Raw genomic sequence first — 24,478 nt, forward strand, 5'->3', positions numbered from 1 at the left:
TTTTATAAAATGTTTGGATCTAATTTTAATAGGAAAATGTAGGTTTCATTTTTCAATATTAAAAAGCTTCAGTATTTCTAAACAAAAAATATATTGCCTTTAAAAATCTGGAAGTAAATATTTTAATATTTACAAATACATATATGTAGCCCTACTATTGATTGAATCAATTTACTTAATTTTAACTTGAGTTTATGAAGATGTATGATCTCTGCGAAGATTCCTGGATATAAAAGTTTGTGCAATTTTTGATTTTTGTCTTTCATAGAAATTGTCTACTATAGAGATGTGATTCACACACTTGATATGTACAACTGATTTTCTATTCACAGGAAAAGAACCAACAGAGCACTAGACTTTTTATCAATTGTCATTATTACTGATCAATAGAAACAAACACAGAGCAAAAGACTAAGATCCCAAAGAGCTCAGGCAGCACTTTGGGATTAGCTTTGTACACCTAACATTCAGGACTACTGAGCAGCCCTGGGGATTTGTATTGCTATTCCTAAACATCTGGATTTACATTTAGCTAATTTGGACTTTTCCAAATGAGTTCTTTCTAACTACAATTTGGAAAAAAAAACAAAAAAAAAAAAAAAAAACAACAACAACAACAAAAAACCAAACAAAAAACCCAAACAAACAAACAAACAAACAAAAAACCAACCCAAACTAGAAAACATTTCATCACTGCTTTTTAGAAGTCACCATCACTTATCCACATTTCCGGAGATGACTTGTGGAATATACACAACTTTTTCCAAAGTGTGGTCACACTAAGTCTCCAGGAAAATCAGAGCTCTGCTGCACTGATTTTCAGGTATTTTAAACAACCATAAATTGTGCTCATGCGAGTAGTCTGTACTTACAGTCTTTACTTTGAACACTGGCTTTTGGCAGAAGGACCCAGAAGAGCAGAAAGCCAACTCCTGGTTCCAATCAGTTCAGAGAGACTTTGGCCTTCAGTGCTGCTACCAGATAACATACAGAACTGGGAGATGGAAAGGGAAATGGAAAAGCAAAGGCAGTCCTGGCAAATAATTACACTTTCCAGTAACGTGATCCATACATGAATCCAACTCACAGGCCAATAATTGTGATAAACTTATAGCTCCATTCTGAGAGCTGAGCACTTTAGCATGGAGAGGAAAAAAGAACAAACTCTTTCCTTCTTGTTAACTGAATCCTTGTGGGAGAAATAAGTTAAAGTTGAGGATATTATTTTTAGCTTTCTTGGAATGTACTCTTGGATATACTTTGCAGCCAGAAATGTTGTAAATGGTCCAGGTCAGTTTGAGGAGTCAGTGACAAATTCTGCCTTGCCAAACATGTTCTCTGTACTGCACTGGGTGTCCATCTTTCACTCTCTAGCACCAGCAAGGGCTACCCAGACAGCAGCAAGAATGCCCAAGCCTGATAGCCCTGCTGCTGAGCATGGGGAAAACAGAGGGTTGGATAGCCATGAACTCTAATATCCTTTCGTTAACAGTCACCGGGGAAAAATGCCAGAAACCATTCAAGGTGGCAATTACACAAGGCCAGGTCACAGGAATAGCTTCCTCCTACCCTCCTGGGCCCGGGGCTGGCTCCTGCCAAGCTGCAGGGAGGGAGTAAGCCTGTTAGTACTCCTAGATACTTTAAAATGTTAAGACAGTGCTACAAGTTCACCTGAAAATTAGCACCTCATTAGTGATTGGACGTTTGAAAATAAATCTTTCACAGGTGATTAAAAAAGGAATTTTATGTTGCTTAAAGATAATTCTTTGAAATATATTTGTATTTGCATATGCTGCTGGGGGTGTTGGTCAACTCATACATGTGCTCTACTCCACATTTTTGGGACAGGAACAGCTGCAGACATGTTCAGCTCAAGACCTCCACATGCTGGGCACTGGAAGCTAAAATACAGGCAGAGCACTGCCTTTATAACCCTCTTCATCTCATCCAGCCACAAAGCTGGATGGTACAGAGCATGTCCTCTGTACCTCAGCTCTCCTGACCCTTTCTTCGGAGGAGAACAGCCCTGAATGTCCAGCACAAGCATGTCCAAGGCTGCTCCTACTTTCTTATCTGCCAGGAGCTGTCAACAAATGTAATGTCTGCCAAGGATGCAACTCCCATCCATTAGAAGGTAACCGGAGCATGAGTCATCTTACAAAGGACAAACCAGACATTAGATTATCATTATCTTTACTGTGCACAAGCCTGGCCAGCAGCTGACCTATGGGTAGGGTCCTCTCTCAAAAGAGCTCTCAAGATTTTGACTAAATAGATGCATCATTGCAAGCAGAAAGAAACCTCAGCTTTAAAACAGGTCTGGGCATTCGATAGTATTAATAGTAATAATAATCTTTTTCATGCTCTGTAACTTTAACAATCAACAAGTTTTCAATTTATTTTCTTTTTAATGTAAGCTGAATAGATATTTTTTGATGTGCAGTTTTACAAGGGAGGAAAGGGGATTTCTGGATTACTTCTTCAATTTTTTCTTCCTGTTCCTGTTTTGTCATAGAAAGGAGGAACAACAGGGAAAAATATGAAGATAAACCCTCCAGAATTAAAACTTTTTCATCATCAGATTTCTCTGAAAAGGAAGGCAAAGATACACAAAGCTAGCTTCTACACAAAATAAAATACATTTCCTACACGAAAAATCTTATCTGCTGTTTTACTGTCTTTATATAGATGAGGAAGGAAGGCAGAGAGGAATCAAGCAACTTCCCTCTGTCAATATGCAGTCTAGGCACAGAGCGAATAATTGAATGCAAAATTCCCCAAACCCACTTCACTACTTAGAGTGTAATACTATCCTTATTACTGATTTTAGTAGTTATCACCTTTCACTGATCCCAGCTCTTACTCATAAGCCCAAGAATAAAAGCTTCAAGTACATGCACATATACCCCTCTTATGTATCTGTTTCCTGAGAAATCTCTACAGTGAGAGAATAGTTCTAGCAGCTTTTAAACTAAGTCCCCAGCTTTACTCAATAATTTTCAAAATGCACAAATCAAAAGCGACTGTACTTTCGTAGGTCTCAAAATGAGCAATGCAAATCCTTCACTGCCATTCTCAGGGACACCCTATCTCAGCCACTCCACCCAGGACATGGCACAACAATGCAAGGCAGCTCTGCTTTCCTGTCCTGTCACATTGGGTAAGCCTCATTTCCCTTGACAAAGCACTTTACCCATGATAGAGTTAGTCAAAAAAGCTTTAAATTATTCTGTAGAGGTAAGTGACAGGAGCTGTTAGAGATATATTTCTAATGACAATTTCTTTCCTCCTCCATCATGATCATTTCCATGTTACACAAGCTCCCAACTTCACAGGGAAACAGGCACAGCCCAAACCACCCCCCACCTGCACCACAGTTAGCATCAGAAGGATTAGCTCCAAGTCTCTGGGACAATACCTCCCAAAAGGTCAAGCCACTGCTGGCAGAATCAGCTCTAGTGACATTTGAGTCCTCTGGAGCCATTAGAGACAGAAATGGCAAACCCGTGCCACATTGTCAGCAGCCACTTACAGCCTGACGAGCACCTCCTGCAGCAGAAGAGCTGAAACCTCCCTCTATCCCAGCTGAGATCACAAGCTCTGCTCCTCAGAGAAGGCGCTCGGGATGCATGGCTGACCTGGCAGTCACCCTGGACGCTCCTCTCTGCCCGGTTAGCGCGCACAGCAAACATCAACCACTGCAGCTCCTGGGACAGTTACAATGCGAGCAGGCTGCCACCAAAACACATGGCCCGGGAGTTTGCAGGGAACATTGGCTGCTGGGCCAGGAGCATCCCATTTATCTGTGCAGAGCTAACTCAGACGTCCCATGCCAGCCATGTACATGTCAGGAGCCATTTGCTGCTTCACTGGTAATTTGAGAACCGAGCACCTGGGGCATCGCATCGTTCCACAGCACTCGCTGTGATAGCTCCTCTTGATACCACAGTGGACAGCATTTAGGAGGCACCAAATTGCCTTTCATGAAGAAAAAGCTATGTGAGCTCATTCCCCTGCTGTACTAAGCCCAGAGTAAAGTAAAGCCCAGAATGCTTCCCCAGTTTTATCTCTAGTATAAATACAATTTATAATAGATGAAGATTCTCTTGGAGACTAATTTTGTAGGTATTGGAGAGTAGCACAGCTTCTCCAAAGAATTTAATTCACAGTCAAAAGAAAAAATTAAAGAAAATTAGAACTTTCTCAGTACAATATCAGATTCTTTTGGTCAATGCAGCCTCCATTTACAGGCTTATATAAAAAACTCCGAACCTTTAAAAAGTCCTCACTCCATTATCACTAAATTGAAGTTTCTTTAAAAGTTGTCAAACTGTTCAACATTTTAATAAGGAAAAAAAGGTATATTGTCACTGCACACACAGATAATCATCGTAATAATATTGAACTATTAATATTCTGCCCAAAAATGTGTTTATAGAAAGTACTTTCCCTTTTTCCACTCTGTAATCACACCTCAGCAAAACACAGATTGTGTATTGTGACATATTTGTGGTAAATGAACCTCAAAATGTGTTGCTTCTTCTTTTTAAGAAGGAATTGGGTTTTTCTACTTTAATTTTTAACAAGTTTGCAACATTATCAGTTGTTGAACAGATTTTTATGGGGACAATCAGCAGAGCATCAAAAGGAACTAGAAGTGATGGCAACCATAGAAAGCACAACTAAAAACTGCATCCCAATTCAAGAGGCTACAAGAGGAGACAAAAGGAAGAGTGTCTATGTCTTATGTTCACATGCACACGCATGCACTCATTCCTTTCCAAAAGTTATCTTTTTTCCAGCTTCCAAACCTATGCTTTACCCACTCCAGGCTCTGCCTCTCCTTTCTGGAGTCAGGGGATTCGGCCTTTTTGCACTCATGTTGCTCCAGCTGTTCCTTTGTAGAAGTTGCTAAGTGGATGTGTTTGAAGTTCAGACTTTTTCAAAAAAGCAGGCACTTTCTTTTCATCAACAAGTGACAGTTGCACCAGGAAAAAATCCAAAACTTCAGGAGTCCTTTTGCTGAGCTGGTGCATGTTTAGACTGACCCCTGCTACCAGCAGAATTTCACCCCTGAAATACTGCTGCTCACAGCCTGGCTTCCTGCTGGCTCAAGCATTTCATCTGCCCTCTGGGATGGTCGGGTCCCCAGCAGTGGGCTTGGCCATCCAACAGAGAGGAAGCTGCTGGCCCAAACTGGTGCATGCCACTCACTCTGCACCTCAGCTGCAGACATGTATGAATATGAAGGGAGAGTGTCAATGAAAAGGGACACAGAGGGTTGCTCTCTGCCTCTGTCCCATGGCCTGAGCATCCTCTTAAGCAAGAAAAAAAAGGCGAGAAAACAAACATCATTATTACTCGTTATTACTGAGTTCAAGATGCAGGAAAATGCAACATCCTCTCCTCCTGTCATAGTAGCTGCATCATTTGCCATTTCGCTGCTTTGCCTGAGATAACATAGACACCTGAGATATCAGAGATAACAGAGATAACAGAGACAAAGACTTTTGCACAGCCCAAGATGCTATACCATGTGTACCACGGGTGACCACTTTCCTTTTGCCTACAGCTCGCATCAAAACAGAACAACTTTCAGCAAGGGGGGAAGAAAAAGTAACTGTAAGAAATCAATTTTTAGAAAGAATGTAACATTATGCCATTTTCCTTATATGGCCACTGGTATCCCATGTGGAGGCACAAACAATAGTCGGCTTGGCAGGGGGTGGAGTAAGAAGAAGACTTGGGGAAAAAAAATTATATATATATATATATATATTCCCTACTGGCCCTCACCCTCCATTTCCTCCTGAATTTCTTTGTGACTGCACTGAAAGGGGTCAATAGCTCCCAGCTTGAGAAATGCTGCTTTTGAAAGGACTATCACCAGCATCTGTATTTAAAGCCAGCCTTTTACTTCACGGCTCCCCAGCTAATGCAAAGCTTTTAAAAAGGGAGCAGCAAGATAAACTTTCAGGGTAAAGAAAAAGCAAAGGGGAGAGAGGAGGAACAGTGCCTATCTGCCTTGGGCTTACTGACACTTTCACTGGAATAAAGCTTGACTGGCAAAGCAGGGACAGGGAACATAAGCTGCAGATGTTCCAGAGTGCTATGGATCATTACCCCTGGCTTTAGCCTCCACCTCCCCATCCTTTAAAGTACATTACAAAACCACATGAAGCAGCCAAGCACCAAACTGGAAAAGAGTTTCAAGTAATTGAAAACAATGGGAAAATTAGTACAGGATTCATTGAGCATATCAAAGCCTTGCAATCTTCAGTGTTTAAGAATTTTGTACCTGACAAACACAGGCAACTCGGTCAGATTTTAATAACCTTAATTAACTTATCTTGATAATGAAAGATCGGACCAGTGGCTAAGTGGCTAAGATTATATTTAGGCTTTCTGTTTGAAGAAATACTCCAGAAAAGCTATGGTGTGTTAGAGCCAGGATTTATTGAGTGGGGGGAGGAACAGGACTGTATCCTCCTCCTTTAATGCAGAGGACAGAGCCCATGTGGAAGGCTGGCACATCCCCAGTTTTTCAGGATCCCCAGGATCCATTTCATATTGAAACCTCATTCAAACATCCAATGGCAATTATATTACAGTTGCTTTTTCTATTAGGATGTTATTTTTAATTCACTTTGGAAGTGGATGAATCCACACAAGGAATTTGTACAGCTCAGCTGTTGCTGTACCCTGTCATCTGCATTCTGGCATTCATCTGCTTTAGAAACTAACTGTTCTCCCTAATAAAACTTTTCCAAATTTGAGGAAAAAAACCACAGGTGAAATGCCTCAACAAGATGCTCTACTTTGTATTAACTAAATACATCCAGCTATGGCTTTCCAGCTCAAATTTATTTCACTTTATCTGATTATTTAACTGCAGGCTTTCAGTAAACATTAGAAGAAGCCCACAGCATTCATCTAAGACAAGCTGAAATTCACAGATGGAAAGGCGCAGTGGTACCTCCAGCAGCACCACACACAGCAAAAAGGTATTTCATCCTACCAAATTGTCTGGGACAAAAGCCAGAGAGACCAGAGAATGCTCCAGAAGCACAGAAGTAAATTGCCTCTGCGAGTCTCTAGCACTGGCAGCATATGACTTTGCATTTCACTTTAGCTCCCAGTCATACTGTATTTCTCACAGGCATTCAAATACATTAGTCTGTACCTTATCAGATCCTGAATTACGACTGTAGAAAAGCTCCTAAGTCTGAGAAATGTAGTTCAGAGACGTTTATGGGGCTGTAATGAGTACTGACAGATAAGCCACACTCATGCAAACACACTTGCAACTGATGTCTGGTTTAACACAATACAGCCCTAAGCCTTCATAATACAGCCTAGGAAACAGAATCCTCCCATCACCTACTACTAATTGCATCTGCAGCGGTCAGGGGTTGAAAGAGAAGTAAGCAGATTAATTCTATTAGTCTGTGCAATAGTATCCCAAGGGGAAAAGGGAAAATCCCATCATTTAAATCAGGGCTGGTAGACGCTGCTGGGAACGATGTTACATACTAGTAGGGGATTAAGAGTTTGGACAAAAGGGCCTCATTTTTTCTAGATCTGGTTTCCATGAGTCATAGCAATTAGAACTGCAAGGCTTTGTGTTTGTTTTTTCCCCCCTTACGGATGACCTGATACATCTTTCCGAGTTGAAAACAACATTATTAAATTAATTTCTTACTAAACCCTTTCTCCACAACATACATTCCTTTATTCATTTTTCTTTAAAAGTTTTCTGCTTAAATTTAGGTATTTTCAATACAAAGTTATTTTAGAACACAAGAATCTAAATATTACTTTATTAATACCTCATATGTAACATTTTTCTTTTTTCAGCATATTCCTCCCACACTTTTAACCTATATTTATCTCAACCATATGGGCAGTCTTGATCCTCTGAAAGTACATTTTTGCTGAGAAACATTCCCCATGCTGTAAATACACTGTAAGGTTCCATCCCTGCAGACATAACAGGCAGTGGTGACAAAGCCCTTCTTGAGCCAAATGAATGGAAAAAGTAATTTGCTCAATCCAGTGCAAGTGAGCCTGAGCATCAGAAGCACTGTCTGCCTTACCTGTGTGCTGCTTTGACAGACTTTCAGGGAAATACTTGTTCTCCTCAAGAAGTCAGGCTGTACTGAACATGCATCTGTCAGGATCTTTGCTTCAGGTCTCTAACACTGTGATCAAGGCTGGTCAACCTGTCAGAAACAGCAAGGAAAATACATAAGACACATACTGGACCTGAGGAGAAGACTGCCACCTTGTTTTATTTCCTCCTGCTTGGGTAAAGACCAACTTTTTATTGTACAACTGAAGGAAATGAGGGGAAGCGTCTCCCAGCCATCCTGAAGACCTTGCCAAGGTCAGGACTAAAGGCAAAATCTTCTTCCTTACTTTCCAGTTCATGACCAGAAAAGGGCTTTGACTGGAAGGCAATAGGAGGACAGGACTATTTCTAGCAGAATAAGGAGGAAGCAACACAGTTGCTCTGCATCTTTCTCTCTTGCTCCTCTGCACAGCAGAGGAGAGTCATGCCCAGGAAGAGGTGCTGTGAGTCCCCAGAAGGCAAGTTCCAGAACAGAGGATGGAGTGGTGTGTGATAAAACACAGGTAGTTAGGTGTTTAACACACACACCCCCTTGCTCTTTGTAGGCAACAAACATGCACACATCTGTTCACCTACTGGATAGATGTTAAAGTACCACTTATTCTGAATGGAGGAAACCAGAAATGATTGAGGATCAAAAAGAAGGTGACAGAGTTAAGAGGCAGGTAAGGGTGGGAGGAAGACACCAACAGGTGCCCAAGGGGTGAAAGCAACAAGGCAAGCAAAAGAAGGTAAATCAGAGCCTGCAGAATGGCACAAAAGGCCAGTGGGGAAGGAGAAGGGATCATGCCAGATTGTGTCTGTTTTCTACTTGCAGAAATCAGCCAGACACAGAGCACAGAGGTGGGGCCATCACTTTAACTGAGCAACCGTTCCATAACAGCTCCTCTCTGGAGAACAGCAGCGAGTCTGGATCTCATTCTCCCTGACAGCTCCAGTTCAGATATGAAGATGGCGCCATGTAAATCCATTTCATGATATTAATTCTCTCCTCTCTAGTCTACCTTGTTGATTTGCTTTCTTTTGAAGCCCAAACCCTCTGCCCTGCCCAGCTGCTCCAGATCTTAGAGCTAATACCAACTGTCCATGTGAAACATCACACAGTGCTTAGCACCTCCTTCAGGATCAAGATGAAAAGCTGGGGGAGAGGGTCTTGTCACAGCAACTCCTCACTGAGACAGGGCTGCAGCAGGACATGTCAAGCTCCCCGTCTCTGTCATGCTGTCTGAAGATGACAGCCATACTGAGCTGAACTGCCATTTGTCAATCCAGGGATTACAAAGCCACCTACAAGCCAGCTGGAAAGTGCTAATGTCACACCAGACCACATGAAAGGAAATTCCTCCCACGCACAGGGTATCAGCCCTCTGTCAGCAGCTCCCTGCTTCCCAGCGCAGAGGTGTTGTTTCACACTTGCCCAGGATGAGAGAGAGGCTTTAGTGGGAACACACGGGCATTGGTGAGGAGTGCTCTGCACCCTGGACATTCATCTTATATGCAGTAGAGCAGCAGCACAGTCTAGTGAGCAGTGCAAGGGCCCACCAAATGGTACTTGGATGTTTCATCTGTACCAAATGGTACAGATGTTCTCCATGCCTGTGTCTCCAGTGGACTCTTTCAGATGTGGTTCATCCTCCCATGGGTGTTTGTTTACAAGACTTTTCTCTGCTCTGTACAACCTGGCATTTCAAATATACACATACCAGCCACATCCTGGTTTCTTTGAAGGGGAAGGGCAAATATTTGAGTGGTGCAAGAGCTTGTGTGTAGAAAATGCATATCCATACACTTCTACACAGGAAAAAGCGCCGCTGTCTAACAAAAACATATCCTATTGCACACAGTCCTAGTCCTTTCAGACATAAGGTATTGAATATTAATTCCCAGCCTTTGAAGACAGTGAGGGGAAAAGTTTATTCAAGTTTGTAAAGTGATCTGAAACCACAACATGGAAAGTGGCACAGGCAGGCATACCAAGAGTCATCAAAATTTTGATTCAATGGCATCTTTAGTAGCAATTTTCCCTTTCCATTATGGAAGAACAGTCGTGTCCATGTAGGGAAGCCCCATTCATTCCCAATTACTATTCCAGCTGATGCACCACTGTGATCAGAAGTAGAGGGCTCTAATATATTTAGGGTCACTAATAATGTATTTTGTCTTCTGTGTGTGATTGCTCAGATGAGAGATTTCAATAATCTCTATTCAAGGAACATAAACAACAAAATATATCAGGTCATATAAATGCTCCTCTCCAGTGGAGGATCATGCCTCTCCCCTCCCTTCTGCTTTGTTTGTATGTAATCCAATTGAAAGTGTCTTGGGCAGCAGGAATATTCTCCTTTCTCTCAGCAGACTCCAAAAAAGTCTGATAGAGAGCTGTCTTAAACACTTGTTGCATGCATAAAGAGTCTGTCTGGCTTGTTTTTTAAAAAAATGTGATTCCTTAGTATCTCACCAGAGCAAAAGCAGTAGAATGTGAGAAATGTGAATTAAGGAAATAAAAAGCAGGCTTCTTCTCCAAGGTTGGTGCAGAGGGACAGAGCTGGACAGCAGCACTAGAGGATCCAACACTCCTCTAGCCTGCAGGTGAATTTTCAATAGAGGAGTGGGCCCAGTGGTCTATGGATCATCTGGGCTCAATACATTTTTAATATGAAAACAAAAATAAACAAAAGCTTTACGTGGAATTTCTCCCGGTTGTTGCCCCAGTCTCACATTCTCTCTAATCAGCGCTGGCTGCTATCAGAGACAAGACCCTGGATTAGCCATGACCTGACCTGGACTAGCAGCTCACGGGTGCTGCTCCCACAGCACTGCACTGAGCCCCACACCCTTGAGGCTTTAGACTCTGTGGTTTCTGAGTTTGATTAAAGGGACACAACTGACTCTACTGGAATTTAGTTTCTAAAAAAATCATTTTCTTTTAAATCCAACCCTCGTCACAGCTTTCTCCCCACCTCAATGTCTCTATACTTTTGGGCCCCAGTGGTGGTATATTTTGCAAATGACATTTTTTTCTTCCTTGTATGCTTGTGGCTTTATACAACCACACATATGGTTGTATAAAGCCACTTAATCAAGCATAAACAACGAGAGTTTGCACTACATATTGACACAGACATCAGGAGGAACACAAAGCATTCCCGTTTAACATTTTATGCATCAGAAATAACACCAAAACAGATGTAAAGCAAGCCAATTCCTCATTACTTAACACAACACAAATCTTTGTGCATTAAATACAAGTGAAAGGGAGCTGTGGAGTTGGCATTATCTTGACAGATGTTGAGATGAGCTGCACCAGAACTGAGTATCTCAGCCTGAAACAGTGCATGTTAAAAAGGCGTCTGCTTATTGTTTGATATGTGTATTTATTTACATAGACAGCTTGCTGACATGCTGAAAGGTTGGGGAGGGTGGTGTAGGCTGGCATTCTAAACTCTCAGCAGGCATTCAGCAAGTGGTCTGTTATCCTTTGGTCATGTCACCAGCTTCCATCTTATTGCTGAGTGGTAGCAAAAGAGGGAAGTAGGGAAGGAACCAGGATCCCCTCCAGCAGCTTAACTCCCCTCCAGCAGCTTGCCCCTAACACACAAGGCAGCATTTCCAAGCTCACCCTCCATAAGCATGTTGCCCCTAGGGTTCACCCTCCAATTTCTGGGGCCTCTGTGCCTTTGACACAGACATGAGAAGGGTCTCTGTAAAGCAAGTCAAGTGCAGCTCCTTGTTGCATAAAAGGAGACCTTTTTTAACAAGAAAGAAAATTAATTAAGTGGATAAAATCCCACAGGTTGGAACAACAGCTGAGGAATTATCTTTCTATCAGGTTGGTAATGAGGACAAAAAAACCTCACACAAACATTAACAGCTTTATATGGGCTCATTGGCATTTCAGATCAGATGTGAGCTTTGGCATTCCCAGGAGCACCAGATGCAACTCCAGTTACAGACCAGACTATGGGCAAAATGCATTTTGCCCTGCTGAAAACAGTCTTGTCACAATGTCTGAAAATTAAAGGTACATATCTATCTACACAATAATTTTTTTCCCACAGAAATTGCACCCAGGGAGAATGTAGGTCACAACATCCAATGCCTCAGGTTAATCTGACTCACCTCTGAAACCTGAGTTTAGATACCTCAAGCGTGTGTGAGAGTTCTTCAACATGCTGTGAGGAACAGCCAGCACCCATCTGGGTGCACATCAAATCACATGCTCAAACACTGGCCAAATCCACAATCCTCAAACTCTGTCAGGTTTGTGCTGTGACCACTTCCCTGAGGAGCCTGTACTAGTGCCCAAACACCCTCTGGGTGAAGAAACCTTTCCTAATATCCAACCTAAACCTCCCCTGACTCAGCTTCATGCTGTGTCCTTGGGTCATGCCCCTGGCCACAAGAGAAAAGAGAACAGTGCCTGCTCTTCCACTTCCCCTTGTGAGGAATGAGGTTTCCCCTCAGTCTCTTCTCCAGGCTGAACAGACCAAGTGACCTCAGCTGCTCCTCACACAGCTTCCCCTCCAGACCCTTCACCACCCTCATAGCTTTGGACACTCTCTAATAATATCTTTCATACATTGTGGCACCCAAAACTGTCCCCAGCAGTCGAGCTGAGGCTGCCCCAGTGCAGAGCAGAGCGGGACAATCCCTTTCCTTGCCCAGCTGGTGCTGCTGATGCACCCCAGGACACGCTTGGCCTTCCTGGCTGCCAGGGCACTGCTGACTCATAATCCGCTGGACTCATAAACCAGGACTCCCATGTCCCTTTCCTGTGGCACTGCCCTCCAGCCTCTCATTTCCTTATCAATACCCACAATCAGGGTTGCCCTGTCCCAGGTGAAGAATCTGGCACTTGCCCTTGTTAAACTTCATATGGTTGGAGAATGCCCATCTCTCTAATCTCTCGGGCAGAGCGGGACAATCCCTTTCCTTGCCCAGCTGGTGCTGCTGATGCACCCCAGGACACGCTTGGCCTTCCTGGCTGCCAGGGCACTGCTGACTCATAATCCGCTGGACTCATAAACCAGGACTCCCATGTCCCTTTCCTGTGGCACTGCCCTCCAGCCTCTCATTTCCTTATCAATACCCACAATCAGGGTTGCCCTGTCCCAGGTGAAGAATCTGGCACTTGCCCTTGTTAAACTTCAAATGGTTGGAGAATGCCCATCTCTCTAATCTCTCGGGTCTCTCTGCAGGGCCTCTCTGTCCGAGGGAGTCGTCAGCTCCTCCCAATTTAATGGTGTCGGTAGAATTACTTAGTATTCCTTCAAGTTCTGCATTCAAGTTGTTAATGAAGATGTTGAGGAGAGCTGGGCCAGGGATGGAGCCCTGTGGAACCCCACCAGTGACCAAATGCCAGGCTGATGTCACCCTGTTCCTTGTAAGTCTTTGTGCCCAACCTGTGAGAGCCAGTAGCTCACCCACCACATGACGTGTTTATCCAGTTGTGTGCTGGGTGTTTTGTCCAGAAGGATAATGTGAGCACCAAAAGCATTGCTGAAGTCCAAAAAGATTGCATTCACTGGCTTTCCTAGATCAGCTGGGTTGGTTACCATACTGTAAAAGGAAATGAGGTTTGACAAACACCACTTTCCCCTCATGAAGCCGTGCTGGCTGTGACCAGCCATTGTGTTGTCCTCCAGGAGTTTCCCCACCAACTCTGCTGGCTGCTCAACTGTTAGCACTCACAATTACTATTTAATACTAACAAAATAATACAGATTTTTTTTTTCCCATACCCTGAAATGGAAAAACCACCTGATCCGTGACCAGTGACAAGAATGGCAATCATATTCATGGCAACCACTGCAATAGGGGATCCTACCACAAAGAAGCCACGTGGCCTACTGAGCACCATGACAAACTGTTCAAAGCTAAATTTCAGAACTACTTTAACTTCCCCGGCAACTAAGGTGAAGGAATTTGTCCCCTCCCCTCAAAAGAGAAAGGGAAAAAAAAAAAGTGAACTACTGTCCATCTTTTCCAAACATGCCTTTGCACATCTTCCTACCCCTTTGTTACTGTTCTTATCACAAGAGTCCCTTGAGGTCCCACAGAAGCAAGCTTCTTACTGTGTAGCATAAAAGAGTTCCCTGCCCAAAAAGCTAGCTGACTAAACAAATAAAAAGCAGGGGGAAAAAATAGCATTTCCCTTGTTACAGATGGGAAGCAGAAATCCAGAGAGACATTGGCAGTAAAGATCCGGCAAAAAGCCAGTGAATGAACTGGGAAGAAAACATCTTCAGTCTTGAAGCTTATTGCTTTAGTGTGGAAATCACTGTTTCTTCCTTTCTTGTTCTCCTGTTTTTCCCTCAAATTTGTTCCTTTTACAGCTTGTAAAGTTCATCCTTAAAAACAAAGTTGATAGGCTATTGATGCTTCTCATTTTCATGGGGAAGAGATTTAGGGATTCTGATGTAAATAAGCACAAGGAATTCTTAGCTGGCACCCAAATATTGCCCCAAAGAGGCCAAATTCTCCCCCCCACCGTCCCCAACCCCTTAAATGAACAGTGAACAGTGCTGGCAGGTGCAGTTTTGTGAAGTTTTTTTTAATGTACCTAATCATGGGGCCTTCAACTCACCACTCTAGTGCAGGTACTTCCAAGGTAGATGTTTTATATATTACCCATGTGTTATCAGTCAATACACATGACAACCCTACCAGATTAAAAAAATATTTTGAAATTGCATGGAAATTAAAGATATCTCTTTCAAGTGTTTCACTAATTAGCCAGGCTTACCAAAAGCTAAGGATAATGGAGTATTTCCCCACTATGTCTGCCTCTCATTAATTCAAATGCCCTCTGTGCCCTAAACCTATTGGAAGAAGAAACCAACTGCACTTATGAGCAAGAGGATTAAATTACCTGCCCCAAGGAAGCAGGTAGCCTAACAGAAGCATTTGCAATATTAATAGCTACTTCAAATAATTTTAAATCATCATCTAACAACTATCAGTACTTCCTCAGTTTTTCTTGTTTGAAAAATCTGTAGTGCATAAACAACAGTCAATCTAACTGTTTTTCAAGTTATTTTTTCTTGTTTGACTCAGAAATGATGCTTTCTGTCAGCCTGAATTTTAATTTAGGTTTGCCATTGCTGCTCTCTCCTCTTTCCTTGAATAAAGGGCTGGCTGATCCCTGGGATACTGCAGCACAGCACTTGGGTTTTCACACTCAAGCTGTCACTCTATTAGCTCTACAATCTGGCAGGTTTTTATCCTACTTTTTAAAGGCTCTCATCTATCTCTTGTAGCTTTTTCCTCAGATTCACCTGAGAAAGAATGTTGAAAATTTTGAGCAGGATGTTCCCAGCATCTAAGCATCTGGAGCATCTAAGGGGAGAGAAAAAGACATTCAAGGCAGCACACACTGTATGCGCAGTAAGGGTGTATGTCTATTATAGCAATTCAAACATCTGCTGGTAATGAGGTTAGTTTGGAAAGGCTTTGATTCCTGCCTAGGGAATTTAGTGTAGTTTGCTTGCTCCATGAGAATGCCATGGGCTTCCTCATGCAGTGTTAGATTCAAATATACTTTCATGTATTACAGAGTTTTATGTATAATACATGTGTATGTGATTCTGGTCCTTCAAAAGATTTCCCAGTGAAAAAGCTAATACAGAATGGAGCACTTCATGGAGTTGTATAGCTCTTCAACTCTCCTTTGGAATGCGTCATTAGTTCTGCATAACTGATATCTCTGTTTTATCTTCTTCAGATCCCCTTCTTTAAACAAACTCCAGATTCCCCCACTCCCAAAAAAATGTCTCTTAAGTCCCGATTGTTTTTCTTGAAACACACAATAATTTTAAAGGGCTTAGCAGGAGTATTTCAAGAGGAAAAAGTACACAAAACTAAATAATCAAGTGATAAAGGCCAAAGAGAAAGCCACAGTCAGTTATGGAAAAGGACATGCAATGTTGTTCCATTATCCTCTTGAAATGAAGAGTTAAATCTGCAAAATTCCATTCCAGTGCCTGCTACTCCACTTAAATCCTCCTAACCACAGCAACAAAGCCATTCTATAGCACACCTCTTGGCATTTTCATCATGCTCCCAACATCTAGCTCATGCTTCAAAGGTTTTGGTCCTTCAAAGTAATGAAACTGGTGATGAGCACATGAAATCAAACTGCCAAGTGCGAAGAGAAAAGAAAGTTCCTTTTCCACGACATGAAGGAAACCACCCTCTCCCCTGAAATCCTTCTCTATATTCCCCACTGAGCAGGTCAGGTCTCCTTGCCCACATGTTACATCATTTCTGCATCACCTCAGTGTACAAACTTATGCTGTTCTTAACTGCTTCTTCCTAGAGTCTGGGGTAGCTTTGGCTGTGCACAGGTACAAGCAAGCCACAATAAAGCTTTGAGCAAATTTCTGAACTTGACTTCTGAATAAAGAAGAGCGCACTGCAAATACAGTCTAAGTCAAATTAGAGCAACTTTAAAAATTAACAGTGGGTAAATTTCCTTGGAACATGCAAGCCAGCAAAGTCACACACCGCACATGAAAGTACACTTTAAGTGGCTTAGATGGAAATCACTGTCACTGAGCACTAGGGCTGTCCATGGCAGAAAACTGAGAGAAGGCAGAGCTGAGCCCTACAGAAATAGCTACTAGATTTTCAAGTACCATAAAGAATCAGATGCCAAAATGTAAATACTATTAACAACTTAAAGACCTCAAAAAGGTTTGCTCGGTCTGCACAACAGAAAGGCACCTATTAATGACAGAAATTCCTTCCTGTAACTGGAAGGAATTAAGAACATACAGAATCAGCCAAACAAAGAGTTGTATAAAGATAAAGAAGAACTCTAAGTTAACACCAGGCAAAGACATACATCCATTCTATTCTTCTCCTGGAAAACAAAAATAATAAGTTGTCATAAGAGCTGTGTTTTTCTTTTTCCCTTCTACTCTCTGTATGTTTAGGGAAAAAAAAAAAAAAAAAAAAAAAAAAAACCCCCCAAAAAACCAATCTTTTCCCCTTCTACTCTCTGTATGTTTAGGGGAAAAAAAAAAAAAAAACAAAAAAAAACAAACAAACAAACCACCCACAACAAAAACAAAAACAACTCACCCCAAAACAAATACAGTAAACTTTCTGACCACCAATCTTTCAGGAAAGGACAAATCTGACACATTTTTTTCCTGGAATTCGGTGTTAAAAGTGGTCAAAACTTCAAAACTTTTCAATGGTTCAAAAGAAACATGACTATCAGTAAATGTATTAGCAACTCCAGCACATGTTAGAAACATAGGCATGAGGTAATTGTTTCTTTAGCCAAGGCTCAATTGTTTGAGCACCTTACAGCCATTTTGTGTTGTGTGGCATTCAGTAGGATTACAGCACATCAGAATGGACTGCCTAGGGAGAAGGCAGATATTAATTTCTTGCTGGTATTTTCATGTGATGGTGCTTTTAAGGACTAATACCAGCTTTCATTACAAGGACATCTTCCTTATTTGCAAATGTTTTTCATCAGCATCTTTCCCCCCAATCCATCCCACTGTTTTTCTCTTCTGTCCTCCCATTCAGCTGTTTAAAGGGCTAGTAATCAAAACCAGTGAAGCATAATGGAAGTTGCAAGTGTGGAGCTGCTCATGCAGTTTAGATCAAGGACAATTGTTGTTATTATATGGCACAATACTCTGGAGATTCTGCAACAACGCTGGATGAATCCCAAAGGATCTCCCAGAACTGGAGAAATGGGATGCCACCCCTCTGAAAGCTGCAGAAATCAAGCTCTTTGGCTCACTGTCACAGTGTGTCAGCAAAGAAACATCTCTCCCTAGCTTTCCCAGTTATTAATACACTTATTAAAATGTGAGACAATGTTTTCTGTTGTAAAAACACTGTATTGTCAGTGAATACCCTTTTGGAGGACTCAGGCAATTAGAGAAGGAGCAATTCTGAGCCTTGAATACAAGTGAGGGAGGGATGCCAAGGGAACCTACAATTCCATTGAAATTGAGGGCAAAACTCTGTCTGCAATAGGACCATAAACATATCCCAAACAGATGTATAGAGGCTAGCTTTACAAAGTTTTAGAAGTAGTCAGCGGTTTGGGGATGCATCAGTACAAATGTCTCAGTCTGGGTGTTCAAGCCTCCTGAGGCAAGAAATACTCAGCTGTTTCTGAAAAGCCTGGCCTTTTCTAGAAGTGTTTCAAATTAAACCAAAATAATCTGTCCCACTCTCAAAATTTTGCATGTCACTGACATAAATGGTGGAACTTCTGCCTTGCTCATCAGCCCACAATTTTAGAAGTATTCCCAAAATGCTGCACATGCTGATATGCCTGTCTTTCCAAGCCTGGTCATGTAACAGCCTGTAGAAGCCCAAATGCAACTTTTTACCAGCCTAAACAGTAAAGAGGGGTTCTGACTCTCAGGTTTCCTCCAGACAAGTGGGACCCAAGGCTATTCCTTCCAACCAAGACTCTGCATTCTGTTTTTCTATTACAGAGCTGGCTGCAAAGGTATGTATTGAAAATAACCATGGCCTTATCTTTTGCCTGACCTTCCCCTGTGCTTTTTTCTATAATTTCAGCTTCAATTTTTTTTTCAGCATTTCAATAAAGGGCACATCTGCAATTCAGCATTTTGCACCAGCCTAGAAACAGTGAAACTGAGAGGCAGGGAAAAAGACCAACACAACTTGTAAAACAGTTTGGCAAAGACAGTGTGAACTAATATAAGCCTATTGGCCTTACAATTGGCAACAAGAGCTTTTACTAGTACTTAGCTTTTAACTGCAGCACTCCACAAGAATCTGGAGGAGGCAACATCCCAACTAATTAGGTAGGCATCAGGAAAACATAACAAGGAAACAACTGCACAAAAACTCTCCCCTGTATTACTTGTCTTGGCCACACAAGCACAGAAGGCTTCCAGATGAGCTGTGGCATAGCTCCTAAGACAGCTGCTCCGGACAGACAGCTGTATTTCATTTTGGGTGGAGTTAGGTGTTTAAAGGCCCTCAGAAAGCAGCTCTTAGCTGCAAGATGCCAAAGAGAGCTCCTGCAAGGGGAAAATTTTGTTCCCTTTGTCTCACCAGGGGAAAGCTGCTGCTTATAATTGATGATTACTTAAGTCAGCTCTAATGTCTGGCTACCAGCTGGCAAGATACAGCAGTCTGCACAGAGCTCCAACTAGGATCATGGAGGAGCTTTCTATCAGAGAAATGCTTTTTGGCACATGGAAAGCGAGCACAGCAATTGGGAGAAAGGACAAAGCCTTAGGAGGCTGTGAAACCTTGCTCTTTCATACCCATGGATGGTGCAATCAAGATTTACAGCCTTTGAAATCTTTCTCAACACTTCTCTAGCCCATCCGGGCAAATTACCAGACAACTCCTCCAAGGCACAAGCATGTCAGTCTCAAGACAGCAAGGAGAGGTGTAGCGTGCATATCCCTCACCTGAGTACACCTCAGAGTGAGCTTGCCAGAGATTTTACATGCTGCTAAAGCAGTCAGAACACTCCACCTCCTAGCTACAGCAGAAACCAGCTGCACTTAAAGGCAGGTGGGAAGGAAAGCTAAGGTTCAGGCACCAGCTGCCATCCCAGGCAAAAGCAGTCAGAGCAGTGCTACGGCACAAGTGTCTACAGCTAAAGGCTTCTTTCCCTCTTGGGCCTCGCCTGTCAGGAGCAAGACAGGTGGAGAAAACATTTCCATCACTTTGGGCTTTGCTTTCTCAGTGTCTTCTCTGAACAGCTGCCACAGTGTCCTGCTGGAACCCAGGGCCGGCTGAGTCAGGGATCTCCTTTGACTGTCCTGTCTCCACAGCTCACTCTCAATGCAGTGGACTCCTGTACCAGGGGTTAACCGGAAACAAAGAAGGTCAAACAAAATAATTGGTGTCAGCTCTGCCAAATGAGCTGACAAGCAGTAAGACAAGGAAGCCCTCACTAAAAGCAATCACAAGATGCAGGAACTACTCTCAGGGCCCAGATAATACTCCAAAGGGCCCTTCTCCACTGCAACCAGAAATTCCAAGCCAGACAAGAAGCTTTCCAAGGCAGACATTAAACATTCATTTGTAATAAACACCCTCCTGACCCCCAGGGATCAGTGAGAGGTGTAGGGAAACACAGTAAACAGAATCCAGAGAGGCCAGATGCCTTGCACTCTGGTTATTGGAATATGTGAAGAAAAATAATGGAAGTGTTTTCAAAATGGTCCATGTACTAAGAAACAGCAATGATATATTTTTATTTTGGAACCTTAGGGGTTCTTCAAGGGCAGTTTTCCCTTATCTCTGAACAGCAAGAGAGCATGTTTCTCACTGTTATTTTAGAAATGTGCACAAGAATTTCAAACATGCTTTCTGTTTTCCAATGCAATCCTTGGACTGAAATGTCTCCACATTTGCAATCATTTTATGTCTACAGAGCAAGGGGCAGTTGGGGACAGCAAGGGAAAAAGGCATCTGTGAGACCACAAACGAAAGATTGGGACCCATCAGAGCCACTGGCTATTGCTCATTTAATGGCTCTGGCTTGTCCAGTTAGTGTTGGATTTCATTTGTCTATCGATTTTATATTCATGGTATTGTGGTTTTAAACAGAACTGCGGAGTTCTAGCAACATAACACAGGAAAAGTCTTGCAAAATCAGATGGAAGGACACATATAGGGCACTCTGCAACCATCACTGAGGGTGGAGGTCACTGTATGCAGTTTCCAAAGGAAATGCTTATAACTCAGCAATATATGTGTATAAAAAATATATGTTTGTAATAAAATTACTTATTTTCACATATGCCAAAAAAAATTCAAATGATTAATATTTTGAGATCATAGCAAGAGGACAGGCAAAGACAGTGAAACTAATAAAAATGCAGCTGAGTGCATAGCTGAAGCTTTACAACAAATTTGTTCATTTATGGTAATGTCCACTGTGCATTAGCATTTCCATAAATACTCTGTAAATAAGATTAAAAAGGATTGTTTCAGTTTCTGCTGATAATCAAGTGCTAAAGAATGGTTGCAGAATAAGAATTTTGTAATTCAATGCAAATATTCGTGCAAGAAGCTAGATCCTATGAATTATATGCATTTAGTCAGGGAGCAGAAATACTATTGTGTGACCTACGTGTCAAAATACAAACTGAATCGTGCAGCTGGAAGCTGAACACTTGAATACCAGCCACTGAATACTAAAAAGGAATTGCCTGTAAACAATCAGCAAACCAAGAAGCAATCTATGAATAATTTCAAATAAGTTGTGCAGTTGAAAAGTCAGTAAGTTATTTGTAGACAATTTGTCAATAGAAGAACTCACATAAAAATGTATTTTAAAATTTCTACAAATTATCGGGTAGATATCAAAAGCACATTTATGATTCATCATGAAAAGACATAAGTAATTATACCAGGGGTTGAACAGGCATTTTCTTTCTTGTATTATTTTCCATAACCAATCAGGTGCATCAGAATAATACCTTTAGTTATAATTCTGCTGATCCCCAAGGCATAAGCCATTAGTGTGTGATGGAGACACGATGATGAAACTTGATGGCTGAGTAATCTGATTCGCTCTCACCAAATTTGAGCAAAATCTGATGTCAATGAATCTGTACTTGAATGTACTAATGTCATTATTCAATTTCATTCCTGCAGGTGACCATACCAGATAACAATTTTATTCTCTTGATTTGGAGAAGAGCAGTGACCTGAGATTCAATACACAGCACAGCCCTCTTTAATCCTTTAAAAATTTAAGGCACCTGATTTGCCACCATTGTGCAGTTGGGAAAAAAAAAAAAAAAGACCACAAGCCCTCCTAGCAATGTATTTTCCAAGGGCTAAGAGCTGCAGGACAGGGATCTCAAGCTGTACATGACAGCTATAAAAAGAAGATTGGTGACCTTCCTGCACTGCTAAATCAATTATTTGTTGAATTTACCACAATACTGCACGGAGAGGCAGCAAGCAGTCACCAACAAGCCTCAGTCCCCCAGGTTCCTGGCAGCAGTTCTGGATGGAAAATTCATGAGCCTCCCAGTTCACGAGGAAAACAGCAGGTTATGGAACACAAGGAAAGCTGGCCCTGTTCAACTTAATGAGATCTACTCCAGGAGAAAAAGGAAATACATTTTTAGAAGGGTCTCATTCTGAAGGAGAATTTCTGGAGCCACAGATCTTGCAAAAACACTAGGTTTCCTTAACCTCAATACTAAAATGGCAGGAGACAACATTGCTGCAGAGATTTTGCAACATTTTAAAATTATTTTATCATTCTGCTTCTCTCATAAATTTTGAATTTCATTTGATCTTCATTTTGTTATGGCACCAGTTCCTCTACTGCTGTAACAATGAAGATCAGTACGTGACATCCTTTGTTTCACACAGAAGCCTTTGCTTCCTTCCTCTTGACCTGAAATTAGGAGCACTGCAGTGGATGGTCTGAGAGGAATGAATCACATTGACTAAATAACCCAGTTTGCTAAATCACAGAATCCAGAGCAGCAGAAGGGCGGAAACAACCTCCCTCCCACACTATTTTAGGGTTTTGGGATTCTACGTTGTGTCATGTATCTTCATTCATTTGGGGTTCTACCACCTGGCCCTCCTAAAAAGTTTAGATCCTTACTTTTTACACCTCAGCCGGGCAACATATCTCCACAGCCTTCCACGAATTACACATTTGGGGGAAATGTTAACAACCATGAGACTTGTTGCATTTCCTGTATGTTTTACAAGTGGTCTCAAACACTTGTACTGTTCCCTTCCAGTCAGGTACTGGATCAGATGAAGAACTTGTTCTCAGGTGTATCTTGATATCTCCCAAAAAGCAGGAGGGCAACTTAAGTAAATGGTTACTTTTTGCTAAATACTGCTTTTCCCTGAAATTGCACCTCTCCTTGTCCACATGAGCTTTACTGGCAGTAAATGTTGTAATAAGGACAGATTACAACTTGCATAAGCACATCAGTGGGGTATAACGAAGCCTTCAAACAAGACGGATGTATTTGGAATTGAGAGCTAGACAAAGTAATTGAAAAGGACAGGAGAGTCATCACAAGTATGCTCTGTTTGGTTTGCAGTCCAGCACTTTGGAAGAGGTTCTGGCACAGTTGTCTAGTCAAGATTAATCACACTTCTGCCAGCACTCAGCCAGGCTTCAGTGATGTCCCTTCCCTGGACACTCTCTTCTCCTGTTTGGGTCAGCAGTTAGAGGAAATCCTAGGAAAACAAGCACCTCTTTGGGGCTGTATTTAAACAAACAGACAGCTCCTCCTGAGCAAATGCCACTGTCATAAAGACATCCAAATCATTTTTCAACATTTCACAATGTGTTTAAGGAGGAGAGATGCTGTGAGGCTGAAAAGCTCAGGCAGCAGGCCATTAAGAACCAGCCACACTTCTGGGAGTGACTGACTTTAACTCTTCTGTACAGTTCTTGTCCTCCTACTTCTCAGGATAAAGTAGCAGTGTAGCTGCTCTGCACACACCAGCCACAGAGGCTGGGCAGAGTTTGCCCAGGAACCCTTGGAGCTCTCCCAGTCCAGGCAGAGCCACAGGCAAGGAAGATCCTAACCTCATCCTCCTGCTAAACTGAGGAACTTTGCTGTCATGAGAACACCAAGCCAATACAGCACAATTTTGGAGCCTCACAGAAAATTTATCTTTTAAAAATGAATAAAACATCTTTCTTACTTCTAAAAAGGAACTGTAACACCACCAGGAAAAGCAAGTAGTTCTCAAAAACTTTACTCTGTGCTAGGGAAACAAAAAATTTTATTATCTCCTCTCTCACTAATGTGCCACTAACCTATCCCGGCTTCACAACTACATTTTCTCCAGCAGATGGTCTAAGTGATTAACATAACTTTGCTAAACTTGGGGAAAGTGTTCTCAACATGTACTTATTTAGTTTCAAAGGCTGATGCTTCTATTTCAGATATGAGAAACCACATTCACATGTTTAAAAGACTGCCTCCCCCAACAGTATCAATAGACCTAATAAAAGATCCAACCTGCTTTCCCTGTCAACCTTATCCAAGAAACTGACACTGATAGTTGTGTTGCAGTTCAGCTCTTCCCACTGAATCTGCTTACATGTCTCTGCCGGCCTGTGTTCATATTTCAGTCAATAAAGGATGAAACACTAAAAGCAACAGCTTCCCCTTGAAGCATGGCAAAGCATTTTCTTGCTGTAGCATTTGTATTTGCTACCAGTACAGATAGGATTGTGTCTTCCTCCTCTTAGACCAAGTGCTCAAGAAGGAAGAGATCAGCAGGAGCTGAGCTTGCTCTCACAAGCAAGAGACCTTGCTTCTTTCAAGTCCTTTCAAAGTATTTATAAAGCATCAATGGAAACTGAAGGTGGCAGCT

The 24,478-nt window shown here is 42.0% G+C and overlaps 1 protein-coding gene across 3 annotated transcripts in view; it reads right to left on the reverse strand.

Moving 5' to 3' along the window:
• Window positions 1–24,478, reverse strand: part of TSPAN18 (tetraspanin 18) — a 121,152-nt gene that overhangs the window by 50,742 nt on the left and 45,932 nt on the right. For all 3 annotated transcript variants that reach the window (XM_041459768.1, XM_041459767.1, XM_041459769.1), the window contains exon 2: window positions 8,097–8,222. The gene's annotated coding sequence lies outside the window, so the exon portion shown is untranslated. The remainder of the gene's footprint in view (window positions 1–8,096; window positions 8,223–24,478) is intronic.

This window comes from Pyrgilauda ruficollis, unplaced genomic scaffold (assembly GCF_017590135.1).
Source record: "Pyrgilauda ruficollis isolate IOZ18807 unplaced genomic scaffold, ASM1759013v1 scaffold14, whole genome shotgun sequence".
In the NCBI taxonomy this organism is placed as follows: domain Eukaryota; kingdom Metazoa; phylum Chordata; class Aves; order Passeriformes; family Passeridae; genus Pyrgilauda; species Pyrgilauda ruficollis.